Raw genomic sequence first — 15,131 nt, forward strand, 5'->3', positions numbered from 1 at the left:
GAAGCTGCTCCCACGTGGATTTCAGAGCTGACTGAGAGCGGGCGGTGTGTTCTGGGTGGTATATTCTCTGTGAGGACGGCTTCCACCTCCAGTCCTGGGGGGAGGCAAAATGTCAACCTTTACCCCAAAATATGAATATTGAAAATTTTTCAGTAAAACTCAAAGTTTCCAATAGGCAAATGAGAGTGATATTTCTCTTCCTGCATATGATCAATATTTATCCACCTGTCTGGACATCATGATAAGGGCTTCAGGATTCCTGACTGGACTGCATCCCCTCTGGGGCAATGGCACTGCTTCCTGGTGCAGTTCACCACTGGATTCTCATGGCTGCTTTGCATCCTTGAACTTGTGGAGAGAGCAGCTCATAGAAAATGCTTGGAAAAAACATGAAGCAGCCTAAGAGGATCGTAGTGGAGCAACCTGAAAAGAAATTTAATTGCAAATGTTTTACATTTTGTTTAGTCTAAGAAGAAATTAAACATTTTGACATTTCCAAACAGAAAATCATATGAAGAATTATTTCTTTTGCTGTTTTTTCCCCCCAGACAAAAATGCAATACTTTAATGTCTCCAGATTTTTAGGAAAAGAGGAAAATGTATTACAGAAAATAAATAATTTTTGAAAAGGAGTGAGTCAGCTAAAATTTGATTTTTCATACTATAGTATTTAAGTGGGCTTTTTTTTAAGTCTAATTATTTGTATTCAGTTTATCTTGTGAACTCCCTTATAATAGAGTAAAAAGATGTTTGAGGTACAGGTGGGAAGGAAGAGGGAAATAATGTGGGCTTACACTTACCTATTAAGCAGTGAACGGTGTAGTGGATATTTCTTTGTCAGTTGTAGCCACCTGATGTTATCGACCTTTCTACTCAAAGACCCTCCAGTCAGAATGGGATTGCATCTGTCACACTATTAGCTTCTTGATACTGCTGGATCTTATGCTACTGAAATGAATGTTGTTTATTTAATAAAGTTCTCAAGTTTGGTATTGCTTACCAATATAGCAGTCCCTTACAGTCCATTGTAGCAAACATTTGTGCATACAAATTAAAAATTCTTACTTTATTTCATCCTTGGGCAGTTGGCTCATTCTCTGTGTGCCTGAGTCCTCGGAGAATAAGAGATGTGGAAACAGAACTTATTAACATCTGGACAAATGTGACAACACTGATTTGTAAGATACAGTAAATAAATCAGCTCCCTCAATCTATACTAATCAACATTTTTTTTTTCTTTTTTTTAATCAGAGCTGATGGTTGTTGATGTTTGTTGGTAGGAGATGTCCTGGTGCTGTGTCTGAAAATGTGTCTTGTGTTGTAACACTATAATCTAGTCCAACCCTCCTCCCAAACCATCCAGATACCATTCCTGACATACCATAACTGACAAGGGTAGTTATTTGTTAATTTTTGAGTTCAGACTGTATTCTATTTATACAACATATTGACAAAGACGTGATATAGCATTTTGAATGTCTCTATCAAAACAAAATTGTTCAGCCTTTCTTTTTGCTCTAGTTTGTCACTGGAGAAAGAAGTAGCAGAAACAAAACTTTAAACTTTTAAAGACCAGAAATAATTTTCTATRTGAAGTACTGTAGATATTATTCATTTTGATTTCACATCTTTTTTGATTTACTCCCTAGATAGTCTTGACCTGAATTCTGAACATTGACTTAAGTAGCTGATATTGTAGACAGATGTTAGCTCAGATCTGCTTGGATTAGTTTTCCTGCAGAAATTTACAGATATGGACACACTATACAGACATCTAAGTTTTCAGAAACTAATGTATTACAGATACCCTTTAAGCTTTTCAGGACGGGTGTTTGAAAACATTTCTGCATTGTGTCATATCAGTTTGCCACTTGAGAACAGAAAAGAGGCAAATGAAGAGTTACTGTCACAATCAGCTACCAGAACACATGATTTTATTYTAATATTAGAGGGTTACATTCACAAATACTGTTTTTTTTTTTTTTAACTTGGAGGAAATAAGGGAAAGGTGTTATAAGTTCTGAACATCTGGTTTCTGTTTCTAACTTTCCTATATTTCTAAAAGTCRTTATGTACCAGTTTATAGGGCCAAGGCAGAACAAATGATATGACTGAGTAGCCAAAATGAATCATTATATTCCCCTTCTAGCTCCCATTGTTTTTGGAACTACTGTAGGTTCCAATTACAATTTTCCTTTGAATACTTCTGGCTCTTCTTGTTCTCCGTTCAGGAAACATATGAATAGGGATACTGTTGTTCGTATTGTAGTAGGGAGGCAGCAATTCATCCTGGACAAGGCTGCAGTTACTTTGCAAATCCTTTCCCCTACCCCACCCACTTCCAAAAAAAAATCACCTTTCAAGGAAACAAGGGTTTGACTAGAAGAAAAAGGTGGGGAGATGGCATTTTTCAGCTTCCTATTTGATTCTATAATTGTGACTCCTAATTAATGTATTTTTGTTTTTTGCATCAGAGCTGATATGATTTCAGTCAAGCTGCTGCTAAGAAAAAAAAAGTTTGAATACATTTCAGATCTTACACTAGAATGCTGAGAAATTTATGTATTATTTTTTAATGCTTGGTTGTTTTTGTTCCTATGTCACTTGCCTTTTAAACAAACTCATCTCATTTATTTTTCTGGCATACACTTCTGTTGAAATTGGGAGGGCGTGAAAAAGTAATGAAACACACAGTCTGTTCTTGAGGGGTCTGTTCCATCATAAGCGCATATACTATGATTTGATGCATGCAGTGTTTTTTACCTCCCATCTGACTGCTTGAAGATGAAGAACAAAGAACATAAATGCCGAATCCAAAATGTAGATTCTTAAAATTGACCTTATACATGGAAGTCAGATTTAAGTGGTCATCTCCATAACTGCCTCTGCTCAAGCCTGTGCTCCGTCAGGTTCACAGACATTGCTGTGCTCATCTTGTCTATTGGCCTTGAGCCAGCAGGTATTCTCAAAAAAGCTTTGGCAGGCAGGACCTTATATATATTAAACATAGAAGAAGAAAGGGCTTGTCTTTACTTAATATAGCTTTTACCCACTAGCCCCATGATTGGAGCACTCATCTAAAGCACTACAAATTCAAGTTCAGCTTCTGCCTTTTCCTGAAGGAGACCTGAACGCAGTTTCTAACCTTCAGAGTGCATCAGGCATCCTGGGGATACTCTTTTATCTTGCCTTGTAAGCTATGGTGAAAATTAGGGACCATAACAAATTTACTAAGTAAGAAAGCAGGGATTAGGACGCATTGGTGGAAACAGATTGGCCTGGATTTAGGTATTTTGCACTACTGTTCAGAGGTGCATTACATAGATTCCATGTCTCCTCCCTCACTTAAACAAACCCTCTAATTTCCAATATGCAAAGTGATTCACCTTGGCTTACTTCCTGCCCGAAGTAGAACATTTTTAATAGCAAGGGTTGAAAGAGTTCCTTTATCACTCTCAGTATATTTTTCTATGCCCATGATTAGGACATCCTCCTCATAGGCTTGGGCAAAGGGTGTTATCAAGTTACTTCTAGTGGGCACATATACTACTAGCSTACTTGCTAATTTAGGTAGCTCATCAAGCTGGATTTTATGTCTCCCACTCTTTGGCATCAATTTTCCGTATTCACTGTAGGGTAACGCAGGTGTGAATTCTCCTTATCAACAAATGGTTAAGAGTTAAAGAACAAGGAAAATACCCTAGTAGCATGCAAATCCATTTTCAGATTTTGTCCTAAAACCACCTATGCTAAAAACCTGTTTGTATATGTTCAGTGTTTGACATCTGAGTATGCCTTGAACACCTTGGAATTGTTCACATAAGTAAAATTAAGAAAGTGAGAAAGTACTTACAAGAATCTGACCCTCTGGTTTCAGATATTTAAAAGCAATGGTTAAGATGACTGCTGAATGAGCAAATTCAATATATTAGTTCTCTTGGAGACTTTATACTTTTACATTTCTTTTAGTTGTTTAATTTAGCCTTGGGTAATCTAGGCTAAAATTCCATATTTTTCACTTTACACAGCATAACAGCCAAAATCAGGATGGTCCAAATTGCTAACAAAAAGGCAATATCCTCTGACACCCAGGGAGAGAAGAAGCTGTATGGCATGTGATGTCTTCTGCACAATGATGACCTTGAGCAGTGTTCTTCCATCAGCATACCCCCAAGTTCATCTGTGGTTTCCTGTAGATTACTAGACTTCTTTGTTTGTTTGATTTGTAGTCTACATGGTTTGTGGTTGCTTTATTTATCCAATGCTTAAACTATTTATTTAGATTCTTTCTCTTTTATTTATACAATTCTCCCACAGACTAAAAATCTATTGAGTCATATAGAAGTAGTCATCATATACAACTAAAACAGCATTTTATAATCTTTAAAGTGAGATTTTCAATGAAAGCTTCAGCTGAACTGAGGGTTTGTACCAACTTCTAACATCCTCTGCAATAGGCTACACACTGTGACAGGTCTGAATGTGAATCTTGAGCCCAACTAATGTCATTTGAGCTAAAGAATGGCTCCTGAAAACTACAGGAGGTATAGCCAGGCACATCTGTAAAGTGGAGGTGTAAATGCAATGACTGTCTTAAATATGTGGGCTTGGCAATAGCTTTTTATCAGTCATGCTACACTTCCTCCCTTTTTTCTATATCTGAAAGTCACTGTGTTTACAGTAAAAGGAGTAAATAAATGGACATCCTTTCCTGTGTGCCAAAATGTCTCACAATGTTTTTCTATCCATTACAGAAATACAGACCCAGATTTTTGGCTGTGATCAAGAAGCTTCTCTCAAAGATAGTACTTCTTGAGGTGATACTTCTTATAAGTATAAGCAAGGGGACATTTTAGTTCCTCACATCACATTCAGTTCTGGGTTTGTCTAGTTCCCCCTCTTTAATCTGTGTGTGCCTTAATGGCCCTGAGTTTTAGTGCTATATTCCAACATCCTTCTATTCCATTGGGTCCTCATTCTATCCATTTAGTGGTGCCCGTGAGACAATTCAGACGCTGGCAGGATAGGTCCTGGATTAGAGGAATTTATTTTCAGGCATGCCTGTGAAGTGTCAGTCATGCTGTTAGCACTAGATAATCTGAAACTGGCAAATGTGAGGAAATCAAATTTAAAGCTGGCACTTCATCTTTAATTCACTGTTCTGTGTGCTGTAATGATATAATTTTACAGCAGTGTGAATTAACGTTGGAGTAGGATCAGACTTTAATCTGACTTATCTGTTTTTTGTCAGTTTAATCTAGTTTAACAGCATGCTTAATTTGGAAGACTTTCCTACTCACCTTAGGGAATTGCCTTGTAGTTCACTGCAGGATTTGATACTGAAATTTAAAAGAGAAGTCATCAGGATCTCCTTTCTTGTACTTGATTGTATTGATATTAGCACACCTCTTGGAGTACAAAATGTGTCTGCGATAGCCATGAGTTGATTGAACCTTGGACCTTCCGCACCATAACTGAATGTTTCAACTAGACTAACGAAAAACTTTTTGAACTAATAGCTTGTTAGTGTTGTTGATGTCAACAACAGATGGTGAAGCAATCATTAGCACTAGGATAATATATCAAGAATCTGCATTCTGCAAATATGATTTTGCTCATGTTGTTTTCACAAGTGTAGTTTATTCATGAAGTAAGTGTTCAGTATATTTTCCTAACTTGACGTTTTGCTGGACAGGTTTCAATCTGAACTTAGTAGTGGATTTGTTTATACCCACTACATATTTTTTCCAGATCTTGTCATCAGTACAATAGTTCAAATCCTTACCACATGACCTCATTATATTTTAGTCCACTTCATTTTTAGATGAATGAGGGGAACTTTATACACTACCCATGCTGTGTTTCTGTCAGATTAGGCGGTCACAGCCACAGTAGCACAAGTAGAGTGATAAACAATATCCTCAAAAAATTGAATGTTGCACCACCTATCTTGATCACAGATCTTGTCAGTTAACATATTTTCTCACTTATGGGACYCATGCTTTCCTTAAACATGGATAGCAGAGGTTAGCCAAAGAGAGCATGAAGTAGTTGAAGAATGTGAAAGAAAAACTGTGTCCATCATGTTACTGTTCTTAGCTTTTTGCTAATCGCAGTGCAAGACGAAAGACCTGCACTGCTGGAGACTGTAGCTGAGGACATTCATGAATTTGCTTTGGAAGTAGCCTTTGACAAAGCATCTTTGCATCTCAGAGCAAGGTAACTTAAACTAGTAATTCCTCCTCTAGGATTTTTTCCCACAAGTAGAGAGACAATAATGGGTGAACCTTTGAGTGGGGCCAGACTCACAGGCTAAAATTAGTGTAATTATTCCATGAATACCTAAAAGTTGCAAGCATGCTTTCATACACTGGGGGTCAGTTTTCAAGTAAAAACGATGGAACACAGCAAAAATTTCTACATATGTTGGCTTGGATTTATTCACCAAAACACCTACAGCTTGCTATTTTCAAAACCTAAAACCCAGCAGGAGGTTGTACTAATTACCTCTGAACACAACAAAGTGTTATTCAAACATAAAAATTGGGATTTTTACATACTTAGCTTCAGGGACCAGGTTTGAGGATGTTGGTGTACCTCTTCCACTTAAATTTATTCAAAGGCATTTTGTGCCCTCTGGTGACCATTTAGAGCTCCATTTTGCAAGGTTAGCTGCAGTATTTTTGATATCAGCACTCTATCTAACTATTGAAAAGATTTTCTGCTCAGGTTGGGCTTGTAGCTTGTTTAAAAAATTCAGGGTTAGCTGTTTATTGATCTTTTATATACTAGATCATCATATGTATGTGATAGCAGAATTAATTTTCAGGTTGGATTTCCTAGTTCTGTTTTATTCCTGCAACCAAAGCATCTAGAAGTGATCAAATGAAGTAGAAATTGGGAAAGAATCATTATGTGAGCTCCTTGATATAACTGAACTCCCTCTCAATGCAAGAGGAATTTTATCAATGTGCAAAAATCATGTCATAACAGCGGCATACCTTATATTATGAAAAGGAAGACAATTTCCATTCTAAAGATCATAAAATACATCCTGTTCAATAATCTTTTCACACATAAAAACTCAGCATAGCCTATGTGTCTTTAACATGTGAAGATCCTGTCCTACTGTGTCTTATGTTTAGAGGCATCACTAGAACCAAATGTAACCACATTTGGAAATGAATCATTGCACATTTCTAACAGTATGCAGAAACCATTGAAAAGAGCCAGCAAATCAAATCTTTTCTGGCATATAAATAGGTTTATGCATAAAAAGAGTGATCAAATTAGTAAGTTAATATAATAGTTTGAAAAACTTGAGGTATTCTAAGGAAGGCACAATATAGTTAGCTAGAATTTATCTGGATATTTAGATTTGTCATCACTATTTTTGTGAAAGTTCTCATTTAGTAATAAGATCTTCCTTTTTTCTTTCCTACCAAAATAATCAAAAGGAGTATGGCATGTTGTCATACCACACTAAGGCACTGGTCCAATACTGTAAAGGGAAACCATCATAAACTGTTCTTTTCCCTCTGAGATTTTCTTTTACCATCCAAATACTACCCTGAAGTAGGATAAAGGACAATTGCTCCWTACCCATAATACCACATCTTTTCTGTATCATTGCAGTCTAGAATTTTTTTCCTGGCAATAGCCATGAGCAACAGTTCGATAYGTCTCTTTGGGAGCAATTCAGAGCCCCATGAGGTCAGCTGAATGGCTCTTGTTGATTTTGGTAGGTTTGGATCAGGCCCTGCAGGAAAGCAGTCTGGCCTACTAAGGCTAAGGGAAAAAAAATCAGGCAATATCTATTCCCAAATCTGCCGACACACTATTCTTGGCAAGTCTTTCAATTTTCAAAAAGGATCAGCCTCCTCAGTGGGGATAATAGTAGTTACTTCAGTTATTAAAATATTTGAAGAGTTAATTAATGTTTGCAAAAAGTTTGTAAGGGAGTAAAAGGTGTTAGAGAGTACATAGAATTTTAGTATTGTTAGCAGGTCTATTTTTAATAAAACCCCCTTGATCATAATTCATTATCCCTCAGAGAATTCATCCAAGGCTTTTTAGTCAACACTTTCTCCCGCAATCCATATTAATTAGCAGTATTGGTCTGTTGGTTCTCCAGTATTTACCATTTTTCCCTCTGGTTTCAGAACAGTGTAATTAAAGCATTCCTAAGAGAAATGATTAATGAATTGACCTGAAATGCCTTATTATAGATCCTAGACAATGCTTACTTTTAAAATACACTACAAAGTTTTGTAGACTTTAGCTGGAAGTCCAGTGGTGCCTGGTTCTGTCTCCCCAAAACACTGAAGACAAAGAAGCACAAAATATAAAATCTACCTCTGTGTGTAAATCAAACTCAGGAAGTGCAACATTACAAAAGATGGCTCATGTTAGAGTGGTTTTTGCTTATGTGAAAAATTAGTTTCTAATTCTACAATAAGAATAACATAAATATGTTTCTGCTCTCATCTGAAACTCCAGTGATTTCATTAAATTTCTCATTATGGAATTTGCATTTCATTCTTTTTTTTATTCACATCACTATTTGTGATCTTACCCTTGATACCCTTTGTTAGCTGTATATAAGTAACACCAGCAGGAAACTTTTATGAGCAGCGTTCATTTTCTTGTCATCGTCAAGATTCTTTCTCTTATTTTTGAGAACTAGAACTCTGGATATTTTGGGGGAAAGGAAAACATAAAGACCCTGCCAGAAATCATCCTCTAGTCTAACATACAATTTGTAACACAGGCAGTTTGGTTATACAGACATTTTCCTTCTCACACTTCTCCAATTAAAATGAATGAAAACCATTCTTTTCACTATTTTTCATATGCCGGATTTTTGTTATGGGATAAAGAGAGAAACAAACAGATGTCTGTGGAACTGTAATGGTGGAAAAGAGAAGGGACCATTCATGGATGGATCTGGAAGGGTGAAAAGGGTGGTAATATAATAACTTGAAGTAAATTTTTCTTTTATGCCTTGGGGAAAGAAATGAGAGCAAAGTAAACCCAATGGGGGAGCAAACAAAGTTTCCTTGTTTGTTTTATGTACTTAAACATTAAAGTTTGAATTAGTTATTAATACTAATGTAACTTTAAATGTTTTGCTTTTGGACTTGGCTCAGGAGAGGATTGTTTTACATTTTACCATGTAACTAATAAATTCATTTACTGTGAGATAAAATTCAGGTGTAGCTAAATAATGCATTGCTTTGGTGTTAATAACCAGATTCAATGGAAAAATGGAGCTTTATGAAAAACTGGCAGATACTTGAAGATGACTGCACAATACAATAATCCCAAAATACCACATACATTTATGGTAGTCCACTGARGTAGTATCATTTTTCTATAAATAGAAAAATTCTATCACACTGCCTGAGAATTGGAGGGTGTCCAAGAGTGTGTCATTCTTCTCAAGTGTTATAAAAAAAAAAGAACAAGTTTGAAGCTTCCATTCACTCAGGCTAAACATTAAAAAGTCAGGATAATGTTTTGAACTGCCTTAATTCACTAAATTTACAAAGACCGACCACAGATTTCAGGAAGATGAATGAGAATGAGGTTCCTTGTGCAGTATCCAGTGTCGCCTTCAGAGCTGAAAACAATGCCTGCTTTTCCCTCCGTGAATCCACCCATCCACTTGTTGAACATATGCATAGCTCTGCCCTGTAAGGTTGGTATTGAATGTTCTCTGCTAAACCCAGCAGAATTTAAGCCTTACTTGAATCACCAGAGTAACTCAATACAGTAAACTGCCTTTAGCTTAGAGGCTGTCAATAGAATTTTAATGGGGTGGAATTTTTTATTCTTTGATTTCAATTAAAAAACCCACGTGCTTATAGTTAGGTATGAATTAAAATCCCCAAACTGAAAAAAATGGTTGCAAGAGTCATAGTTCTATGCAAAGGCCTGAAGACAGCATTAAATAATCAAGACTGACCAGCTACCTGAACTATTTCATATCTCTGCATTGAATCTAATATTTAACTAAATCATATATTCCAGCAAGACAAAGAGCAGAGAATGTTTGTGCAGTTACTAAGATGCATAAAAAGCAGATAATAACAGTTTGCTATATTGAGACCTACAAGCTTTATTGTGCTGGGTCTTATTTTCTAGGAAGGATTTTAGGACCCAGAAATATAAGAAAATTACCCTTCAAATTAAGAAAAAGTTCTACCTGGAAATAGGGCATATCAAATAGTTCAGGAATGTTTAAGATATCAGAGCTCAGGAAAAGATTTCTCTTTTTATCCAAGTTAACTCACTACCTTAGTGTTAGCCCCAGGTTTAGTCCCCAGAGCCCCCCAAATTGGTGACTTTTGTTTTAAGACCTAGCAAAAGAAAGCCTCAAAGCTGTATGTCAGATTAGATGTATTGACAATTTTGGCCTTCCCCAATCTTTTTCACACTATGGAGCTTTTCAGTACTAATATCCATGGTTTTATGCCCAGCAGTGATGAAATAACTAAGCATGCTACTCATTAAGTTATTCTCAGAGTTGGTGTTTCTCACATCTCTGCATTAAAAATTATATTTCTGCAATGTGGTAATTCATTTTCCTCAAGCTGAACTGTGATAAACTCTGCAAGTCTGTTGATCTGCTGAACAAAAACAGAGCCATTGATTTCAAGTTCATGAGAGACAATACAAAAGGACCTTAATAATTTAGTATGAAAATAGTTAAATGATGTTGTCACTACTTTTTTTTTTCTGTTTTCTCCATTGAGAATCTTAAAAAAAAAATATTGCAATTCAGCTGGGGGAACTCTGAAATTCAGGRTGCAGAAAGAATTATTTCAATTGCATGTCGCAATACTCACTATATGGCATTGTTAAATATTTCTCATTTTATTAATTGGAATGACCCCAAGAAATAGAACCAGTGACTCCTGAATTTTCCAGAGAATGAATCTTTTCATTTGAACTAATGGTAAGTTACCCCCAGAAAATTGAGTTTGCGTTCATAATGAAGTTATGAAATCTACTGCTGAATTCATTAAACTGGAACAACTTTATTTCATTATAGTAACAAACACAGCAAATTAATTTTCTCAACTAGGCATCAGTATGTGTTTTTTAATAGAGAATACTATTATGTATGAACAATTAAAATCATTTACGTTTGGAGAACATTGATTATGAATGATGTTATTTTCCCATTAATATAGCAAAACCAATCAAAACTGAATGTTAAAGAGTTGAAATTGTGCATTTAAACTAATAAGTAAATTATGTGCAGATGTAGACAGGAGTCTGGAACTTTGGTACAAAATGTTGACTGTGACTGGCACATACGATTAGCAAATTTGCACTGTCCCTTAAGGTCTAATTAAGCACTATACACTGTAAGACAGAAAGCTCCATACACATAATTACCCATTGTGTGCTTGCTTATCTATTTTAAATATTACTTTTGTTGTATTTAATTATGTGTGAAAAATGATGAATGTCACTTTATCTGTGTAATCTTATCAAGTGATCACTCTGCCTGTCAAGAAATGCCAACATTTTAATTCTTTACAATGGAACGCAACTTGAGGATGTAATGTATGTAATGTTTTGCATGAAACTCCAGTCTTTTATAGGTTGTTATGATTTTTTTGTGATTTTTTTTTCCTGCCAAGATTCTTTTTGGTAAGTAAAGAGCTGTATGTAATTGGATCTTTTGTCTTCACTGAAATGGGAAATGAAAACCAAGCAATCCTATAATGAAGTATGGAGACCGAGCAATAAGGAAAGGGTAGATCTCCCTGCAAATAGGGTCCTTGCTCCCTATCACTACCAGACTCCTAAAGTTGTTCTACTTCAGACTCAGTATGACCAGGGTTAAAAAAATTGCTCTCATCTGCAGGCAGCAAAAAACCTCAGCAAAAATATGAATTAATCCAGTAAGATTTCAAATACTCTCCTTGAGGACTTACCTTGCCTGAAGGTATCCAGGATAGGCTTGCAACAAGGCATAATGGAAAAATAAGTATAATTAAACAATAATAATTCTGCTTAACAGCAATTTGTTACACAACCAACAATGAAAATAATCTTCCCAAGCTTGACGGCTAACTGCACAGGAAGGTTGGTGCTCTATCACCTGATCCTGCTACGGCAATTTAAGTCTCACCACATTATCACAGAAAAATAGAACTGGAAAAGAGACCTTTAGAGGTCATCCTGTCCACTGCTTTGCCTGAAGGCAGGATCAATGATTCCTGACAGATGTTCATCTAACCTACTYTCCCTGAATTGGGTACTAGCAGTTGTTTTTATCTCTGTCAGTTATTTAGCTCTTGTAATTCCCTGGAAGTTGATAAGATGACTACTCATGTGTCTTGTCCAAGACCCCTTACATCACTGTGTGATTGCTCATGTATTTCCTTAGTGTGAACCGGACATTTGCCTCTTTCCAGYGACAAGGATATTTAAGCCTAAAAATTATAATGACTTCTCATTTTACTAATCAATAAGAAACTTCTTATAAATACTAAGGACTTTGAGAACTCTCTGCCTATATGAGAAAAAGATAGCCAAATAGGTAGAAAGTTGTGTTCTGAGGTTGTCATGCTCAAATAATACCTGAGTATCTAAAGCAAAGTAAGTCTATGAGAATCCGTATGTCTTTTTTCATGAAAAAGCAATGCTTATACTCACTTTGGAAGCTAATTAAATACTGGTAATTTAGTCTGCCAAGAATAGTAGCATATTTTATATATATTCTTTTGCATTATACAACAGGGAAGGGGCATATTTGTCTGCTAACCTTTAGAAATTCCACTTTTGAAGAACAAAGTCTTTTAGGAAGACATGACTCCTGTTTGCACGGTAGCTCTGCAGGCAGCCAGCAGCTTCTGGGTATAAGCTCAACAACAGGCAACTGCCTTATACCCAGAAACTGCAGGCATATGTGCAACTGATAATTAGGTCTTCCTTTTGCCCCCAGTCTCTTCCTTCTCATTTGTTCTTCATCTGTCCACAGAGAGGCATATGTTATTCTGTCAGACCACTGTCATATTCTTCCGTCAAACCACTCTGCTATGAAGAGGCATGCACTCTGCACAGAGCCATCTGGACCTTCCTGGTGCCAAGTGATGGCCAGTAATGGCAAAATACGTTTATTATCCTAACTTCTGCTTATAAGCTTCTTTAGATGTACCAAGAAGTGTCAACTGGTGAGTCTGAGCTTTCATAGCAAGCAGCCAAGAATGGGAAACTTCCTGATGCACAGCAGAGTCTGCAAGTGTGAATCTGCCTGGAGGAGGGAAGGGAGTCACTATGAATTATAGAATAAGAGGATGGTATTCACTTCCCTGTCTCTTCTGTCAAGATCTGCCTGTTCATAATATAGGTTAAATTCAGCTTCTGTGTGACCCACCTCTTCCAACCCAGACAGTGATCAACCCAGTCAGTTTTGATGCTTCTACCTAAAAGAGAGAAAAGGGTGTTCTTTCTCACAGAGAAATGATGAGGCCTTTTTTTGAATCAGAAATTGGAGAAGGGTTAGTCTGTAATCATTTCAGGCAGAAACTTTCTTGGCAACACTGTAATTTGGGTATCAAAGATGCAATTTTTGCATATATACTAGACTATTAGTGGGGCTATAGTTTGACTAGCTGTGAGATCATGGTAATCACAGAATTCTATAAATTACTTTTCTTTTCATTAACTTCAGCTTTTCCATGGATTAGTTTGAACCAGCTGTAATTTATACAGGCTTTGGTCTCCTTCCTGCATTGCAAGATAACTGGTAAACAGCACCATCTGCATGGAACAAGAGCTGAGACTTCTCTTTCCGTTAAAGATTGTTGCATTTTTTTTTGTTTTGTTCAGTGTTTCTTTTCCTTGCAGACAGCAAAGCAGCAGCAGCTGAAATTAATCTTTATGATGAATAAACAATTGATTCAATCCTTGTGAACACCCAGCAGGATTAGAGGGACAGGAAAAGATTTACACTAAGTAGGTGACCACTCTGCACATTACACAGTTAAAAGAAAAAGAATTTGCTTGTGTATGATGCTGTCAGTACTTGCTGGCCTGGTGGTCACGTCTGCACCGCTTATGGTATCATGTCAGAAGGTCAGCTGGTGAGAATTAGTRTCCTTCCACTGATGTCAAGCAGGATTCAAATCCCTGTTTGGAATATCTCATTCAGTAGGAAAATACACAAATGGCTGTAACTAAAACATACACAGCTAAAACATATATATCACTAAATTCTACTTTTTAGCTTTTTGAATATGAAAACAAAGCCCCCAAAATGTATCTCCCCCTCCCTCTCCCTCTCCCTCTCTCTTTCCTTATAATAATAGTACATTGTAATTCTTACTGAAACCATATAGTGATGACAGTGAAGCTCTCACATCAGTGATTGTCTTGTAAACCAATGAGAAGTTATTTTATCTCTGGCCCAGACTACACTGTGATAAATTCCATAACAAAATGGGTCAGACAGATCAGCTTAGAAGGTGATGTAAGAGAGCAGTACAGGGTAAAACAGAAATAAATCACTCACAAAATATTTAGACGGCATAAAAACAGTGATAAACCATCTTGTCACTCAGCTGCTCTGATTAAAATGAAATGAAAATAAAATGAAGTAGTCTTTTTGCTATTTATACATCAAATTTTATTAAATTTAAGCTCTGAATTACTCCACTATCTTTTCAGTCTATGTGAATACTAAAAAATGTTCTGTAAAATGTGTTTGAATTTTTAAGTAACTTTCCTATTGGCTTGCATTTCAAATGAATTTGTGTGACTGCACTTGACAAGCAAAATTGTTGACTATTAAAAATCAGAACGATGCTAAGAACTACATTTACGCATGCTAACAAAAATGTCTGAAGTACTTGCATTTTGCACCCAATAGAAAATGTTTACAGTACAAGATACACTAGCTACTACTTCCTATATTTCCAGTCCTTGTGCTTGACAGAATAAGCCACTAATGAAAAAGGACATCTGATCATTTCAAATAATTATCTAAAGTACACCAAGTTACAGCTGATAAATTGCTAAGTAGGCATCAAAGTTTTTTAAAAATAATTTGCAAGAAAAATTTCAGCCAGTCCCTAAGTGTAGAAAAAGAGAACTTAATAGGAAAGGGAATG

This window comes from Apteryx rowi, unplaced genomic scaffold (assembly GCF_003343035.1).
Source record: "Apteryx rowi isolate R43461 unplaced genomic scaffold, aptRow1 scaffold_314, whole genome shotgun sequence".
NCBI classification, from domain to species: domain Eukaryota; kingdom Metazoa; phylum Chordata; class Aves; order Apterygiformes; family Apterygidae; genus Apteryx; species Apteryx rowi.